The sequence below is a fragment of the Periophthalmus magnuspinnatus genome, chromosome 2, assembly GCF_009829125.3.
Source record: "Periophthalmus magnuspinnatus isolate fPerMag1 chromosome 2, fPerMag1.2.pri, whole genome shotgun sequence".
Taxonomy (NCBI): Eukaryota; Metazoa; Chordata; class Actinopteri; order Gobiiformes; family Gobiidae; genus Periophthalmus; species Periophthalmus magnuspinnatus.
Genome location: NC_047127.1, coordinates 18,489,983 through 18,509,410, shown reverse-complemented (window position 1 = coordinate 18,509,410; position 19,428 = coordinate 18,489,983).

Below are 19,428 nucleotides of genomic sequence, written 5' to 3'. Positions count from 1 at the left end.
ATGCCCTCTAGTTTGCTTCCACAGACACTCCTGATGAGGCAGAGACCATCCTACCTCACTCCCCTGGTAGACTGAGTCATTGGTGAAGGACCACACAATCATTTGTTTGTTCCTCAATCTGTCTGTTCACAGGTCCTTCAGTGGGGTCATGCTTCTCATTTTGCTTGTCATCGTTGTGTTGGAAATACTTTCATCCTTGTCCATAGACATTTCTGGTGGCTTGGTGTGGAGAAGAACACAGGGAATACATCTCAGCCTGTACTATCTGTGTTAGAGGTAAAGCATCTAATCGACCATGAGCTGGCTGCTTGCACCTTTTACCTGTACCAAGTCGACCATAATCCCATATTGCCCTGGATTTTGTCTCTGGTCTTCCAATTTCTCAAGGTATCTCAGTCATCCTCACCTTTATTGACTGGTTCTCCCTATCTGTCTATTTTGTTGGTTTTCTGAAACTGTCCACAGCTTTTGAAACAGCCAACCTATTAGTCCACCTTTCCACCTTCATGGTTCTGTGAATCCTTGGTGCCTCAGTTAGCCTTTCTTCAGGCTTTCACCTTCAAACCAATGACCAGTGTGAAAGGCAAACCAGGACCTGGAAGCTGCTCTCTGCTGTGTTGCTGTCCAGAACCCATTGAACTGGAGCACTTATCTGCCTTGAGTGGAGAACAAACAACCCCCCCGTCAGGATCCTCCCTTCTGCTGTTCGTCCTGTTGTCTCCCCCCTCCTTCTGTGTTGTCTGTCATTCCTCCCACCTGGGCATTGGCTTTGACACTTAGTTACATCAAAGCTTCCAGAATTTCTTTTGCAATCTTGGTTGTTTTGAACAGTAATCCTACAATATACTGATCTCATGACATAATAATAACCATAGAAACAGGTGGTACACACTTGTAAAGTCCTGTATAACACAACTTTTGTGAACTTTAAGGCATGTTAAAGTATTGTTACCTCATCAAAAAAAATACATGAAGTTGTGTTTTGTTTCATTCACACATGTTTGAGTAACACTTTATTAGCCTGTCTACATCTCCAAAGCTCAAAATGCTCCGTTCCACATTGTGATGTCATGAAGTGGTAGTTTTCAAGTTAATAGCTGTGTTTACCTTTAGTTTAGTAGAGACTGACATCATTCCAGAGCTGGACTTATTCAAATGATTCTAGTGAAGGTGTATGGAGTTTGTAAGGACAGAGAAACACCTACTGTATCACATCATGACATCACAAGGTGGAACAGAGTGTTTTTGGTTTGAGAGAATGAAACTCCAGGTATGTTTCTGATGAGGAAACTACATTATAAAAGAGATCCGAGAATAGTGTAATACAGGCCCTTTCAAATACACTGCTCAGATATTGTAGAGGTTCTTTTCCTTTCTAGCTGCTTGTGTCTCTTTGTACCTTCCACTGAGAGCAGTGTGCTTGTGTATCTGAGAGATGCAGAGCGCTCCTCCTCTGGATCCTTGTGTTTATCTTTGCTCAAACTTGGCAGCACTTTGACATTTTAGCTCCAAACTTCAGTGACGCTGATGAGACGAAGCCTGACGTTCGCTTACGCCAATAAAAGTGCGCCAAAAGTGAAAAAGACAATTTAAGAGCTTGCTGTAACAGAGGGGAGTTTGGTGATGCTATGAGGCATGTCACGAGCAACAATGGAAAATCTCATACTCCTAGAATTTATAGTTTTACTTGTAATGAATCAAAGTTTAAGAGAGAGGGTCAGTGCTCTGTCAGTAACAGTGCGTAGCTTGGAGCAGACCTGAGACATTTTCACTATTTCTGATTACGATTAAAGGAACAGTACATGATTTTTACTGTCCAAAAACAAGACAGTGTAATTCCTCGTCCGAGAAAGTGTGTTCAAAACAGAAAAACAGAACTAGTTCATTTAAACAGTGGGCCAAAGTTATTCCTCACTGACCTTATGAATTCAGAGCATCCTAATTATTGACCACGATGAGTTTATAAGCACTTTTCACAACTCTCAGAGACCAGAGTTTGTATTGACAGTAAAGCTAACAACAACTAGCATGTTAATAGTGCACTTTTCAGACAATAAATCCCTTTAACTTGCTTGATGTAGATACAAGCTTTGCTCAACTGCACGGGTTTGGTTTTCTTGTCTATGAGCATCATTTAGACTTCTGTATTTGTTTTATTTGTTTGATACTGTTAAACCTTTTGTTTAGAGCCTGTCATCAAAGGTGCATCATCATTTGTTTGTTTTAGAAATTAGAGGTGCACTATGCAACATTTACCATGGAGGATGTTATTTCTTGACTGGGCATGTTCCTCAATATGGCTTTAAATTTATCTATCTTGCTTTTATTCAGTTGTATTTTTATGGCTTATTAACACCTAGAACATGCATTTTTACTGTGAATGGGGTCGCCTCTACGCAGATCTGGCTTGTAGCTTGGTGCTTGGTGCTGTCATCGGCTTGTCCCCGTTCACCAGAAAAGTTCCATAGTGCAAATTTAAATTATGTTGTAGCCTTCTGTTTCTGCCTCATGATCTCAAATGGAAAAATACACACACTGTTTTCAGTGCTCCAGACTGGCCACTAGCAGACTGTTAGTGATCTGTTAGCGGCTAATTACGTGATGTGTGACTCCTCTGTTTAATTCAACTAAATTCAAACTTTCTTAATTGACAGAGGTGTACTATGGAACTTTTCTGGTGAAGGCCCAACTTCTGTTTTATCTCTGCTGATATAGTGTTACTTTGCCTGATATCTTCCACAGTATGGCATTAAAAGTCTAATCTACCTCTATGGAGCCAGAAGGGCAAATTACAGGTCAGATCAGTGGAGAGGCAAGCTAGCACACAGTAAGAATACATGTGTACGGTTGTATGTATGGTTATTTTTCTTTTCTTTTTTTTTTTTTTTTTTTTACATTTTGCTACTGAAAAACATGGAGAAGCAACCATCTTTACTCTGAGCGGGCTTGCATCTCCACAAACCTTCCAGTTTGTTTCCATGGGAATGTTGTTTCCTTGGCCATAGTCTTCCTCCATATGGCATAATACATATCTATCCCCATGGAGAATGTTCTGAAAAATGGTTTTAACTTTGCTGTTTCCATGGAATGATGCAGTCGCTCAGTATCTCAGTATGGCATTAAAAGTATCTCAGTATGGACCCTTTAAAACTGCCAGCTTCACATGAGGTTTGGCTGATGCCTGTGAGTCCAAAATCTGTACAGCCCTGCTAAAAAGAATCTGGACTATTTGTGGTACTACTACTTTTACTGCTACTACTACTGCTACACCGTCTACTGCTACAACTACTAATACTGCTACTACTACTGCTACTACTACTGCTGATACTACTATTGCTCCTCCAGTATTCCTATTACTTCTACTGCTACGACTGCTGATGTATACAACAATACAGTTGACGCTAACCTTAATTAATTGTTTTTCTGAGTAGCTTGCATGGGGAAGGGCATCTGGTGTAAAATCTCTGTCTATACCAAATCAATGAATGACTATATTTATTTAGCCTGATCATTCGGACCATTTATACTATTTTTTCCAGAAATGTAAACCTCTATTCAACAAAATGCCAAAATCTCATGTCAAAATTTTGACAAATACTTTTTTCTATTTTTATTCAAAATCTTTATTAACTTGTTTACAATTAGCCAAAAATCTCCCAAAGGACAGCTTCTCCCCTCTGAGCTGGAGACATGTGAATGCTCCTCGTATCTCCTGCAGTCCACCTTAAGAGCTCTGGCCCGGTGGTGGCTCATATCTGGCCGTAGGTGGCGCTGTTGCTCCATGGATTGGGCCCTTGTCCACATTGACCCCAGCGTGAGGAGGTTGAGACTAAAGGTAGCATTGAGAGCTCTTGGAAAACGTGAATTTGCTGAGTGGCTGTCAGGAAGAAATTCTCCAAAAATGTGCCAATGCCGAGATGGAAGCGAATCTGAAATGAAAAAGTTTAAATATTTGTTTTGGGTTTTTTTCTTCTTCTGGGATATAGTATGAAATATACACTTGGCAAGTTCAAGCACCACCTCCTTTTTCCCTGTATGTCAGATGCCCTCCCATCCTCCTATATCCCTATATGTCAGATGCCCTCCCATCCTATATCCCTGTGTGTCAGATGCCCTCCCATCCTCATATTAAAAATTGTTAATTGCTATAGCAACCTAATATTTAATCATTCTGAAACCCATTGATTTCCATTTGTCAGATTTGTCAGATACTGTTCCACAGTACCACATTAAACATATCTAACATGCATTGATTAAACGTACTCTTGGCCTCATGTGCTTGGTCTCCATGGATATAAACAAATTTAATGTCATATTGTGGAACATTCTAGGCAAGTATTAGATTTAGTCTCTGGTTCATTGGTTTAGTCCCTGGTTTGTCCTTGTTTAGTCTTTCTAGTCCTGGTCTAGTCTGGTCTACCCTCCAGCAGAAAAGTTCCACAGTGTAGCTTTACAATTGCTGTGAACTGATTGTACAGGCGTTAGCATTTTCAGCTCCATGTCGCGGCTGACACTCTGAAATCAGCTTAGCTCTGCTCCGCTCCGAGACAGCGCTGCCATCATCAAGAACCACGTTTCCCACCCAGACTATCGGGATTATGACGATTTCAACACGTCTGGAACAGCTCAAGCACATCTGTATCTGAGATACTTTTATTTTATTAATGAGCTAATCTGTGCTAATCTACTTTCCCACAAAATGCAACCCATCACCTCACAATATACAACAGGATGATAAGTTATGTAACTGTTTTTTTTCCTTTCAGTGAAGGAAATTTGTAAAAAAAAAAAAAAAAAAAAAAAAAAAAGATTTATTATTCCTCACTTACCTTATGCATCCTGGATTTCGTAATTATTCACCATAATGAATTTTTTAGAGACCAAAGTGGAGTTTTTCATAACAACTAGAAACAGTGAACAGATTATCCTATTCCTGATTGATAACAGAACCCTTTATAATTAAATGTAGACAAAGCACAGTGGACTTATTCTGACCTCAAGAGCTGCTTATACCATTTTTTAAATTTTTTTTATTCAGTTCTGGTGAATCTTGATGGTTTTGATTCAGTTGCGGTGAATCTTGATGGTTTTGATTCAGTTGTAGTAAATCTTGATGGTTTTGATTCAGTTGTAGTGAATCTTGATGGTTTTGATTCAGTTGTAGTGAATCTTGATGGTTTTGATTCAGTTGTAGTGAATCTTGATGGTTTTGATTCAGTTGTAGTGAATCTTGAGGGTTTTGATTCAGTTGTAGTGAATCTTGATGGTTTTGATTCAGTTGTGTTGAAATTTCCGTTCTCATTTGAATATTATATTACAAACAGTCAGTTCATTGACCCTGTGTCTCTTGGAAACTCATCCCTTATGGCCGTTTGTATGGACTCCTAAACAGCAACCGTCTCCAGGCTAAACTCTGTGTGCTGTAGCGCGTATGCTAACAGCACTAGGGTTCAAAGGTCAAAGCTGCAGCGCGCCCGTCCCCTCCACACAGCACTTTTAAATGTGCTCTGAGCTAGCCTTTGAAGCGCTAGGTTACATCACTGGACAAGAAGCCGTCAGCCTCATAAAAGATCATGTGCTTTAGCAGCAAGTTGACAAGTTTGGGAGAAAGAGTTAATTTTCCACTGACTTAAATCAGAGCTGTTCTGCAAACTGGACTTTTTCAGATCTTTATCCATGTTCTAGTCATTTCTTCTCATTGAGACTCTGAAGTTGTATTTGGAGTTGTATTCATGTTTGAGTAATCTTTAATACACTATTTTCAACATGCCATTTTGCCGATCTACCCCCATTTAACCACCAGTACATGCCCACTGTGACTTCTCCAGTTTTATTTTCTTAATCGGTGATACACACAGGATTCAGCAGTGTTGTGTAGTGATGAAAACAAATTCACTGCTTGCTGGTGTGATGAGCAGCTATCCATACAGGGAGCTTTGTTGCGAGGATATTTACGGTGTTGTCAGCTCCCATTGGGCACGCAGTTTTCTAACACGGAAGTCAGTGGATTTGTTTCTTTTATTAAGTCATTTTAGGTGAATATTGGGATTTAAAATGGGTAAATTATAACAAAATGATCCACAGGTGTCACAGATTATAACAATAGAGAGACACTGATTAAAAGCTACGAAGTTCTTAGCGCATTAGCTTCATATTAGCAAGGTCGTAGGATTATTTATCTTTATATTTACTCTACTGATACTGGAGGGGGAGTATTTGGTAGTATTTGGTACCATTGCCTTTAAACTGAATGACTTGAGTCAAAAGTTTTAGATTTCTTTCCATAAGCTTTTCACAATAGTTGGCAGAAACTTTGGCCCATTCCTCCTGACAAAACTGATGTGACTGAGCCGTTGTGGCCGTCTTGCTCACACAGGCCTTTTCAGGTCTGCTCATACATTTACAGTAGGATTGAGATCAGGGCTTTGTGATGGCCACTCCAAAACATTGACTTTGTTATCCTTAAGCCTCTTTGTCACCAGTTTGGCTGTATGCTTCAGGTTATTTTTTGAAGACAATAACCATTTGAAAACCCATTTGTGTCCAAGCATTAACTTCCTGGCTGATGCCACATAATGTTCTTTCCTCATGGTGCCATCTATTTTGTGAAGTGCACCAGTCCCTCCTGTAACAAAACAACCTCACAACATGATGCTGCCATCCCCGTATTTCACAGTTGGGATGGTGTTCTCAGGCTTGCAAGCTTCCCCCTTTTTCCTCCAAACATAACGATGTTCATTATGGCCAAACAGTTCAGGACATGTCTCCAAAAATAAAGGTCTTTGTCCCTGTGTATTTGCAAACTGCAATCTGACTTTTTCATGTTTCTTTTGGAGTAATGTCTTCTTCCTGCAGAGTGTCCTTTCAGTCCATGTCGGTACAGTCCTCGTTTCACTGTGGATAATGACGCACTCTTACGAGCTTCAGTAGCATCTTCACAAGGTCTCTTGCTTTTGTTCTTTCGTTGATCTGCACATTTGAGACCAAAGCACGTTCATCTCTGGGACACAGAACCAGTCTCCTTCCTGAGCGGTGTGATGGCTGGACATTCTCATGGTCTTTATACTTGTGTATAATTGTTTGAGCAGATGAACGTGGCACCTTCAGGCATCTGGAAAGTGCACCAAGGATGAACCAGACTGCAAGTCCACAGTTCTCTTCCTGATATTTCCTATGATGTTACTGAAAGAAACAGTGTGTTTCTAGTGTGCTTCAAATGCATCCACAGGTATGTCCCTAATGAACTCAAATGTTGTCAATAAACCAATCAGAAGCTTCCAAAGACATGACATCATCATCTGGGGTTTCCCTGTATGTAAACTTCTGACTTCAAAAATCGTGAAAAAATGTTTCAAAAAATTCTCTCATTATTCTGGCATTTAGCAAAGAGAAATATTTATATTATAATCCTAATTGACCTAAAACCGGAAAAGTTTAGTCTGATTTCATGTCAGACAGTGAGAAAAAAAGCGTATGTGTTTTTTATTTAGTGTATGTAAACTTCTGGTTTCAACTGTATATAACTCCATGGGAGATTCTCTGTTTTTGAAGAAATCTCTAAACTTCAGATTCACAAATGTTGAACCTTGTCATTATTAGTTTGGAATTGACTGCACAAACTTGTCATATTAATGTTATGGCTTAAAGATCAACAATCATGTCTTTTGGGAGTTGAAAAATGGCATCACTTTCTGAAGCTATTGTGAAAAAATAATTTGGCTCTGGTTAAACTATAGTCTACAGTGTTGGTGTCGCTGAATGTAAACTATGAGTGAAGTCGTCATAACCCTGGTTAAGGACATTGGATCTCGTCTCTCCCCCAGTCAAAGCCTCCTTGTATGGGCCTCGTAGCAGATCTGAGCCCCTCTATAACTGTGCGTTCCCTGGTCTAGTCACATGCACAAGTTTGGTCATGCATTTTTGTATTTCTCACTTCACGAAGCGCCAAATCCTCCCTCACAAATACTTTTCCCTTTTCAGATATTTATAGACCATCGCAAAGGCAACTCACATCCAGGAAAGTCTGCCTTCAGCCGCACTGTAGCTCTGTTTGGTTTAAGTGTCACGGTAATAAGCAAAAATAGTAAAATGCTAAAATAATGACGTGCTGAATTGCAGGTACAGTCGTCAATGGCTGCTCAAGCAGCAAGACTTCCAAATAGTTTTACGTAGAATAGTAAAACTAGTATCGAAACTAGATACTCAGGTATCGATACAAAAAAAGTCCCATTGACAGGAAAGAAATGAATATGTTTAAAATAATCTTGAGCTGTATCATTCACAAATATAAGACACATAAACTAGTATACACCCATGGACCTCTATAAAGTCTACTCAGGGATTATTCATTCAAAAGATAGTTAAGGACAAATGACAGTTTGGACTAGCAGTTCAGAGTTCACAAAAAACCTTCCCTATTTCTTTTCTTTTTTTTTTTTTTTTTTTTGGTGAAGCTAGTTAGGCACAGGCAGAAGATGTGACACATGTAGAGGTAAGTCTATAACTGTTACTTAGAAATCATAATGTAAACAATTGCTTTATTTAGTGAAATGCAGGTTTAAAGTGTCAGTGTCTTTCTTGAGCCTAAACTGTCTCTGTTTGCTGATTGGAGTTTTCTGTGTTGACAGAGGCAGAGGGATTCACTCATGTATGTTGTGCTTTTATTTAAACTATGCTAAATATTATACTAAATATTACCGATGCACCAATACAATATTGAAAAGTTGGGTAAATGGGATAACAGTTTCCAAGATATCGGTTCAGTTGATATCCCATTTTGGTGCAATAAGACCCAGAATGTCCCATAATATTAAACTGTTTTTTTATGTTTAAAGAAAATAATATTTTCGATCTCTGCCCTGGTATCGGACAGTATCGGGTATCAGCAAATCCTTAAAGCCAAAGGACTGACATTGGCATCTGAACTGAAACACTAGCATGGGTGATGGGATTGATGACAGGCACAATCCACCAAATCATGTCAGAACTAGAAAAAACTGAAGATGTTGTGGTTTACTTAAGGTTGGACTAAACAGGGCAGGCTGCAGGTTGGGAGCAGGCTGGGAGGAGACTGGGGGCCAGTTGGAAGCAGACTGGGAGTAGGCTGGGAGCAGACGAGGAGCCGTCTGCAGCAGGGGTGTCAAACTCATTTTGGTCTGGGGGCCACATACGACTCAATTTGATCTCAAGGGGGCCAGACCAGCTCACAAAAGCTCACAGCATAAATACTCAAAAATAGCAAGTAGAAGCATTTGTGCAAAGAAACATGTAAAATATTTTTATTGAAGAGAACTGTTCAATACAGTAATTTTGAAAAAAAAAAAAACAAAAAAAAAACATTTAGAATTTATTAGTGCATGTGCAGATTAATACAGAAATGATTTGAACTCAACGTTCTGCACATAAAAACAAAAAAAAAAAGATCCAGACCTAAAATCAGCAGCATTTTACCTTTTTATTTTACAGGATTTAGTCATTCTTTGCTTTTGATCCAGAAATTTGGCATCTTTTAGCCTGCACAAGTGCATCAATATCAGGCATCATATCTTGAGTAGCTGCCAATTTCAAAATATCATGTAAGTGCCTGTGTGTTAGCTTTGAGCGCAGCTTTGTTTTATTAAGGTTCATTATTGAGAAAACTTGCTCACAAAGGTAAGTAGTCCCAAACATGCACAGAATTTTTGCAGCTAGCACTGTTAATTTAGGGTACCCTGGGAGAAGACACTGATAAAATGTGTCCAATCCCACAGACGCAAATTTGTCCTTTAATGTTACAACACACTGTAAATCTATTTTTTCAAGTTGCAAATCAGCAGGCACATCTGAAATTTTTACAGTGAATGGGGTCCGAAAAACTGCAAATTCTGTCTCGAGTTCGCTAAAGACCTGAAAACGTCTCTTAAACTCCCCTAGCAATCCTACAATTTTGTACGGACCAATGTCCGCTGTAAGGTTGGTCTCAAGTACATGTTTAAGACAGGGAAAATGAACAGGGTCACTATTTGCGAGCTGTGTCTCCCACAATGTCAGCTTTAATTTAAACGCACAAATGTTTTCATAATACTGTGTGATAATTTTTTTGCGCCCTTGCAACATTTTGTTCAAATTATTCAAGTGCTCAATCGACCATAAATGCAAGATCCTGTAGCCATTGTTCATTATGTAATTCCATTACAGGTTTGCTTTTCTTCATCATGAACTGTCCAATTTCTTCATGTAGCTAAAAAAAAAACGCTTTAACACCGCACCTCGGCTTAACCATCTTACCTTGGTGTGGTAAGGCAATCCACGAGGGATGTTGTTGTCACTCAGAAAGCAGTCAACCTGGCGATGATTCAGACCCCTGGCTCTGATAAAATTAACAGTTCGAACAACAATATCCATAACATGGTCCATTCTTAATGACTTGCAGCACAATGCCTCTTGGTGCAATTTACCATAAAATGTCCAAAAAACCTTGCTAGTTCAGAAATCCTTTCTGCCACATAATTCCTGGACAGGCTGATGTTGGGAAAAGTTTGTCGTTTCTCAGAACACACATTTTCAGCAGCCTTCAGCATGCAACTTTTGACAAACTCGCCTTCACAGTACTGTTTTGAAGATAATGCTATTTGCCTAGCAATCAGATAGCTTGCTTTAACGGCAGAATCACTAACCTCTCGCCTCCGGACAAAAGCAGACTGCTGTTTCTTCAGTCCGAGTAGCAATTCATTAATCTTCTGTCTTCTGAGTTCTCCACTGAAGTTGCTATATTTTTCGCCATGTCAAGTCTCATAGTGGCGTTTCAGATTATATTCCTTTAGCACTGCCACTTGTTGCATGCATACCAAGCACACCGGTTTACCATTAATCTCTGTGAACAAATAGGAATTAGTCCATTTCTCCTGAAAAATCTGACACTCGATGTCCACTTTTTTGTTTTTTGACAGAGACATTTCGCTGATTAGTGTGGTGTGGTGTCACGGACAATGACCAAAGGACGTGTTAACTACCTGCCTTAAAAAAAGCCCTTGGTCCACTCTGGTGAGAGGGAGTGTACATGAGCGGTGGCACGGACGTCAGTTCATGTGGCGTCGGAAAGAAATTCTAATTTTTATTATTATTTTAATTCTACAGTTAGCAAAAATAAAAATGGTTGCAACTAAATGGTATATTTATCTACATTTTTATGAGTCTTAAAAATTATGATTTATTAAAAAAAAAAAATCTATTTTTGCTGGGTGTATTTTTATTGCAAATCAGCTGAGGGCCGGGTCAATTCTGTAGGGGCCCGCCTACACCCCTGAATGACACCCCTGGTCTGCAGGTTGGGAGCAGGCTTGGAGCAGGCTGGGAGCAGGTTGGGAGGAGCTGGTAGCAGGTCGTGAGCAATCTGGGAGCAGGCTGGAAGCAAACTAGGAGCAGGTTGGTACCATGCTGCAGGCTGGGAGCAGGCTGGGAGTAGGTTGGGAGCAGGTTGGGAGCAGGCTGGGAGCAGACTGCGAGTAGGAAGCAGGCTGGGAGCAGGCTGGTAACAGGTTGGGAGGAGGCTGGAAGCAGGTTGGGAAGAGGCTGCAGATTGGGAGCAGGCTTGGAGCATGCTGTGAGCAGGCTGCGGGTTGGGAGCAGGTTGGGAGTAGGTTGGGAGTAGGTTGGGAGCAGGCTGGGAGCAGACTGCGAGTAGGAAGCAGGCTGGGAGCAGGCTGGTAACAGGTTGGGAGGAGGCTGGAAGCAGGTTGGGAAGAGGCTGCAGATTGGGAGCAGGCTTGGAGCAGGCTGTGGGTTGGGAGCAGGTTGGGACTGGCCCTCATGTTGTCAGATCCCTCCATAAACTTTCCTGGGTTTTAGTGTCATTGCTGACACTGCATTCACATAGACACCTGTGGTTGGGCTTCGTCCAGTGTCTCTGGAACAATGTTCTTTTTGAATGGGCTTATAGTTACGTCTGTGACCAGTGTGTAAGTCATGGCAAGTCTAGACTAGGTTCAAGACTTCAGTAGACCATTTGTAAACAGCCAAAGCTGTACTACTACTGTACTACTACTACTACTAGTTCTAGTTCTACTGCAATTTCACTTACTACTACTACAACTACTATTGTGCCTACCACTACTACTATTACTACTCCTACTCCTACTATTACTTCAATTCAATTTTCAATTCAATTCAATTTTTATTTTTCACAATGGTCAAAGTTTATTAAGGCATATACATACGCACACGTAGCAACATACACATCTACAACTCAGTGTTTACATGCTACATATAGAAGGGTATATCGTTCACCTACTCCTACTACTACTGCTATCCTTGTGCCCATCTCGTCACCTCTGTTAGACAATAGTTCTTCTGTTTTGCCGTTTATATAGCTTTGCAATGGACCACACAGCTCTGGATCATCGCTGGAGCCTTAGACAGGCCTCAGCGAACACTTTACCCCCAGGACGAGCTCGGAGGGCGGGCTTTCATGTCAAGAAGTGGGGCCTGTGGGTGGAGCTGTTCCTGCAGAGGTGAGTACATACAGGTCCTTTGTACTTTGTTTGAAAATGAGGGAAGGTTTGAAAAAACATTCTGAAATGATTTTAAGTAGAATGAGAAGCAAGAAAACATATTTCTGCTATACATCTTGAGTTTTTTAATTTGAATTTTGTGAACTATAGTGTCCCTTACCTTTTCTCTTGTCAGGACTGGTACAAAACATAAAAACATTTCTTAGGGAGTGTTGGAATTGCAGAAACAAAAACAGGCATCTTAAACAGTTGGACAGAGCAGACTCTTATTGTCACTGTAAGGGTAACTACAACTAGCATGCTAATGTTGCACTTCTCAGGCAAGTCTTTATAATCATATGTAGGCAGTACACAGTGGACTTATTCTGACCTCAAGAGATGCTTATACCATATACACTCACCTAAAGGATTATTAGGAACACCTGTTCAATTTCTCCTTAATGCAATTATCTAATCAACCAGTCACATGGCAGTTGCTTCAGTGCATTTAGGGGTGTGGTCCTGGTCAAGACAATCTCCTGAACTCCAAACTGAATGTCAGAAAGGGAAAGAAAGGTGATTTAAGCAATTTTGAGCGTGGCATGGTTGTTGGTGCCAGACGGGCCGGTCTGAGTATTTCACAATCTGCTCAGTAACTGGGATTTTCACGCACAACCATTTGTAGGGTTTACAAAGAATGGTGTGAAAAGGGAAAAACATCCAGCATGCGGCAGTCCTGTGGGCAAAAATGCCTTGTTGATGCTAGAGGTCAGAGGAGAATGGACCGAGTGATTCAAGCTGATAGAAGAGCAACGTTGACTGAAATAACCACTCGTTAGAACCGAGGAATCCCTCAAAGCATTTGTGAAGCCACAACACACACAACCTTGAGGTGGATGGGCTACAACAGCAGAAGACCCCACCGAGTACCACTCATCTCCACTACAAATAGGAAAAAGAGGCTACAATTTGCACGAGCTCACCAAAATTGGACAGTTGAAGATTGGAAAAATGTTGTCTGGTCTGATGAGTCTCGATTTCTGTTGAGACATTCAAATGGTAGAGTCAGAATTTGGCGTAAACAGAATGAGAACATGGATCCATCATGCCTTGTTACCACTGTGCAGGCTGGTGGTGGTGTAATGGGGTGGGGGATGTTTTCTTGGCACACTTTAGGTCCCTTAGTGCCAATTGGGCATCGTTTAAATGCTACGGGCTACCTGAACATTGTTTCTGACCATGTCCATCCCTTCATGACCACCATGTACCCATCCTCTGATGGCTACTTCCAGCAGGATAATGCACCATGTCATAAAGCTCGAATCATTTCAAATTGGTTTCTTGAACATGACAATGAGTTCACCATACTACAATGGCCCCCACAGTCACCAGATCTCAACCCGATAGAGCATCTTTGGGATGTAGTGGAATGGGAGCTTCGTGCCCTGGATGTGCATCCCACAACTCTCCATCAACTGCAAGATGCTCCTCAATATGGGCCAACTTTTCTAAAGAATGAATCAGCACCTTGTTGAATCAATGCCACCTAGAATTAAGGCAGTTCTGAAGGCGAAAAGGGGGGTCAAACACTGTATTAGTCTGGTGTTCCTAATAATCCTTCAGGTGAGTGTATGTGTACTGGGACCACACACATTTTGCTCAAATACATGGGAGGGAAATGGTTACAGTTCATTTAAATGATTAGTTATTTGTTTGGTTGTTTTCAGTCAGTCTCACACATTCACTGTGACAAGTGTGAAGTGTCTTGCCCAAAAACACAACACAACATGTATTAATAAGCAGGACCGACACATGAGCCTGTGCTTGGTTCCTGTTGCCTCTGGTTTTGCACAGCTCCTCCTTTGACACCAGCTGAACCTGTGTTTGTGCCCGTTGGCTTCTCTGGAAATGTGGAGACTTGTAAAACTGCACACGCTGTAAAAAACACAATATTTACTGTAATTCACTTTCATTAGCTCCATAAAATGGGCAATGGAGCAAAAGGTACCGGCCCGTGAAAACTGAGACGGGAATAAATAATGAGGGATGCAGTAGTCATTAAAATACTCAACAGGCCACTCAATTATACCACTGTATAGAGGACTATTTGACTTCTATGGGTATTTACTTCTATGGGGTATTAAAGAGGGGGTATTTGACTTCTATGAGGTATTAAAGAGGGGGTATTTGACTTCTATGAGGTATTAAAGAGGGGGGTATTTACTTGTATGAGGTATTAAAGAGGGGGGTATTTACTTCTATGGGGTATTAAAGAGGGGGTATTTGACTTCTATGAGGTATTAAAGAGGGGGTATTTGACTTTTATGAGGTATTAAAAAGGGGGGTATTTACTTCTATGGGGTATTAAAGAGGGGGTATTTACATCTATGGGATGTTAAAGAGAGGGTATTTGACTTCTATGAGGTATTAAAGAGGGGGGTATTTACTTCTATGGGGTACTAAAGAGGGGGTATTTGACTTCTATGAGGTATTAAAGAGGGGGTATTTGATTTTTATGAGGTGTTAAAAAGGGGGGTATTTACTTCTATGGGGTATTAAAGAGGGGGTATTTACTTTGATGGGGTATTAATTGTAACATGTAACATATTTAGATCACCATGTCTCATTTTATTGTTTTGAAAATGCGTAATACCGTATTAACGGTGTTTTATAAGTTTCACTTTTGTTTTTGATGTTTTTTTTATTTTTAACTAAAGGTGTCACCTCTCCACAAATCAAACCTATAATTTGACCCGGTGGTGTCACGTGCTTGTCTCTGTGGAGATTTGTTTTTATTTGAGATGTTCTGCACAAGATTATAGTTAGCGAGTTTCCCTCTGCAGTCCATGATTAATACAATAAGATAATAAATTAATACCAAAATAAGTTAATACCATACTGGTGATTAAATTACATTTCTATGGAAAAAAAATAAATAACATAGTGCAGCTTTCATTCAAACCATTTCAACTCATTAAGACACTGTTGTTTGCAATGTAATGGATAGAATTATTACCCCACTGCCCCATGTGTACACTGTGAAAGAACACTGGGTTAAACAGCATTCCCCTGCAGCGCTCATGCACGTGCCTGAGAGCGTGCACGTACCTGTGTGCATGCATGTGAAGGCCAGCGCTCCATAAATCACAGTATCTGCTCTGATCTCTTTAAGCTGTAACAACACTGGCCACTGCTGTGTCTCTGCTCCCAAAACCTACTTCCTGGATCTAGATTATCCCCAATTATTCCCAAACACAACACTACTATTTTGACTTGTTAAAATATCTTTGACCATTTCTGAGAAGGTGCAACCGCTAATGCTAACCTGAAGCTACATGTCCTTATATAGCCACGCGTGCTAACCTCACTGCAAATCATAAATCAAGGGTTAACGCTCGCTAACTTATGGCTAGTGTTGTTTTTAAGGGGGCTCCTGTCATATTAAAATGGTGGACATGCTATTTGTCTGGCATCACAGGCTTAAAGAGAAAATAGAGCAAGTTAATGTAGGGTTATAGAAAGCATACCTCAAGCTAACGGTAGTGTTTAGCAGATGGATAGCTCAAACCCTAGCCAAAACACATACAGCAATTTATCAGGTGAAAAGTAGAGAGGAGGCTTCTGGCTTTGTAGTTTATGGTCGAGTAAAAAGGAAATATGGTAGTCTACAACGGAGATTAAACTGGCCACTATCTTTAAAGAGAGGTATTTGACTTCTATGGGGTTTTAAAGAGGGGGTATTAACTTCTATGGGGTATTAAATGTAACACATCACATATTTAGATCATGTTACATTTAGCTCTTTGTGCTAAATCCCTCCCCCTTCAGAGCTCTATCACAACACAATCAGCATCCCACTAATTAAACTACTGCACATCACATCAAGTAGCTGTGTACAGTTTTGTATCATGTTTTTGCATATCTGTGGTTGTGTGGAGAATGGGTGATGTAGACTTGTGGATGGTTCTCCTGGTTACACCTGCATTTGACCCATCCTTCAGTGTCTCTGGGAGAGACGTGCATTTGACCCATCCTTCAGTGTCTCTGGGTTAAACCTGCATTTGACCCATCCTTCAGTGTGTCTGTCACGATCACATGACAGACACGAGGATTAGACGACTGTGCAAGTTTTGGGTTAATGGGGAAACCGGAGTACTCACAGGGAGAACACAGAAACTCCACACAGATAGGCCCACAAAACAAGTATCTGTTAGAATCCAGATTTCTGTCTTACATCGTAATTATTCACCATGATGACTTTATAAGCACGTTTCACAACTTTCAGTGACCAGAGCAGAGTTTTGCCGTCATGATAAAGCTAACAACAATTATCATGCTAACTGTGTGCTTTCTGATTCTCGGACGATAAAATGTGTTCTAATTAGATCCAGACAGTACACAGTGGACTTATTTTGACCTCCGAAACTGCTTCTACACTGTATGTGCACTGGAGTAGGGAACGCTCAAATACATGGACAAAACTGAGGTACAGGGCCTTTAATTAAGACTGTGCGTTATTGTCCAGATCCAGATGTGTTTGATCCACAGTGAAACACAATCGCCTGTTTTTCTTCTATGAGAGAACATAATGTTCCTTTAGATCATTTGTTTAAGTTATATCTTAAAGAAATATGAAATTGTGACGTAAATTTTGATCCCGCTTGTTTGAAAACACGTCCAGATCAAAGTTAGCGATAGACAGAGTTGAGCCTGTTATGTAAAGCGCTTTAGGCTGATTTTACCCACGATGCTTTGCTGCATATCTGCGTTAGCATCAGGAACATATGAGGCCATCCATCAGTGCTGTCAGCCTAGACTGTGACCTGATGCAAAACTCATGTGTGAGAGAAATGTCCCTCTCAGGCTGCAGTACAGACTGTCAACACAGGGATAAGGGTCTGAATATACATAGAGTTTTTGTCACATGTCCACTGCATTAGACCCATTTATATATATATATATATGTGTATACATTTATACATATATAAAACAGGCCCATATTTATGTTAGATATTATAAAAGGTGAAATGTCCTCAAAATGGCACCTATAAACAGGAAGTTGAAACCAATGAAAAGTTTAGTAGAACACCTCTTTTTGGGAAATGGTCAACAAGAAAGGACACAGCAGGAGCTGTGTTCGGATTTCCGGTAGTAAGTCGAACCTGTTCCCGGTGCTTATTGGACTCCACCAGGGCTGCTCTTTGTCACCGGTTCTGTTCATTATATTTATGGACAAAATTTCTAAGCACAGTCAGGGGCCGGAGGGGGTCCGGAACCACAAGATCTCATCTCTGATGTTTACAGATGATGTTGTCCTGATGGCTTCATTGAGCCAGGACCTGCAGCAGGCACTGGGGCGGTTTGCAGCCGAGTGTGAAGCTGGGATGCGAATCAGCTCCTCCAAATCCGAGGCCATGATTCTAGACCGAAAAAAGGTGGTTTGCCCTCTCCGGGTGGGTGGTGAGTCTCTGCCTCAAGTGGAGGAGTTCAAGTATCTCGGGGTCTTGTTCACAAGTGAGGGAAGGATGGAGCGTGAAATTGACAGGCGGATCGGTGCAATGTCTGTAGTAATGCAGTCGCTGTATCGATCTGTTTTGGTAAAGAAGGAGCTAAAGAATGAGTCAAAAGGCAAAGCTATTTACCAGTCAATCTACGTTCCTACCCTCACCTGGGTAATGACTGAAAGGACAAGATCAAAATGGCCGAAATAGGCTCCCTTAGAGACAGAGTGAGGAGCTCGATCACATGGGAGGAGATAGGAGTAGAGCTGCACTTTACCCCAAGAGCCACTCACCCATTCACACACACATTCAACACATTCACACACCATAGGACCCGAACCCTGGGGGCGAGGTGGGTGTCTTGCCAAAGGACCCAACAACAGCATTCATCTGTGGGAGGGGGATTCGAACCACCAACCTTTGGATCAACTGAGCTACTGTCTCCCCACAATCTCACCACAATCTCTCTCTCATCCTTCCTCGCACTTTGAACTCTGAAGTATATTTTGGCACGAGAATCTACTATAGATACTTTGCAGCCAATTTCATCAATATTCCCTGAGGTTGTGATGCTAACTAAAGACACTACTCTGTCAGAAACTCTATTAGATCTTTAATACCCCACAGAAGTCTTTATTGTAACATAGCTGACTTATTTGGAACTACTACAGGTGAGCTGATTTGTGCTGTTAAACAAGTCTCTCACATATAAAATTACAGTCACAAGCTAGCATAGGCCATGAGTTTACAAACTACTATGAGTTAGTCACTCTCTCCTTTTTGTTGAAAATCTAAATCCTAAACAGGACCATGAACACTCGGACTGATCAAAGGCTCCTGAACATGTGCTCTTTAAAAATAGGCTGTATTTTTTCTTGAGTTTTCAGACTATTTAAAAAACTTTTTTGACAGTGTTTTTTTTAATGTGTGCGTCACTGAACCTTCTACCATAGACATACATGTAAAACACCTCTAGTGTCATGTCACTGCAAAGTATCAGTTAGTATCTATATATTCCCTAATCATCATGCACAATGCTCAGCTTTTGGTGACTTGTGCTTTTCTCTCTAATAAAAAGCACATTTGGCCCTGTCTGACCATTTCAGGACACTTACTTAATCTTATCTTAATGAATTTCACACTGCCTTATGTAACATGTACTTGTAATGTCCCTGCTTTTAGTTTCCTCTCTAGTGTTTCAATGTGCCACTTGTTTGACCAGGCTTTTGTCATTTGAATTCAGCCCCAAAGTAAGAAAAACACATCAGCTGCCAAGACTCAATGCTTCCAACACTGGAGGTTTTACAAAGTCAATATGTGACATAAGCTTGGACATGTCTCTTTAATATTTTCCTTGTATCTGAAGGAGATGAGGGCCACATGGGTCAACGCTCAAGCACAGCACCAATTGTGTTGTTGGCATTGTGAGTAAAAATATTTTATATATATATATATATATA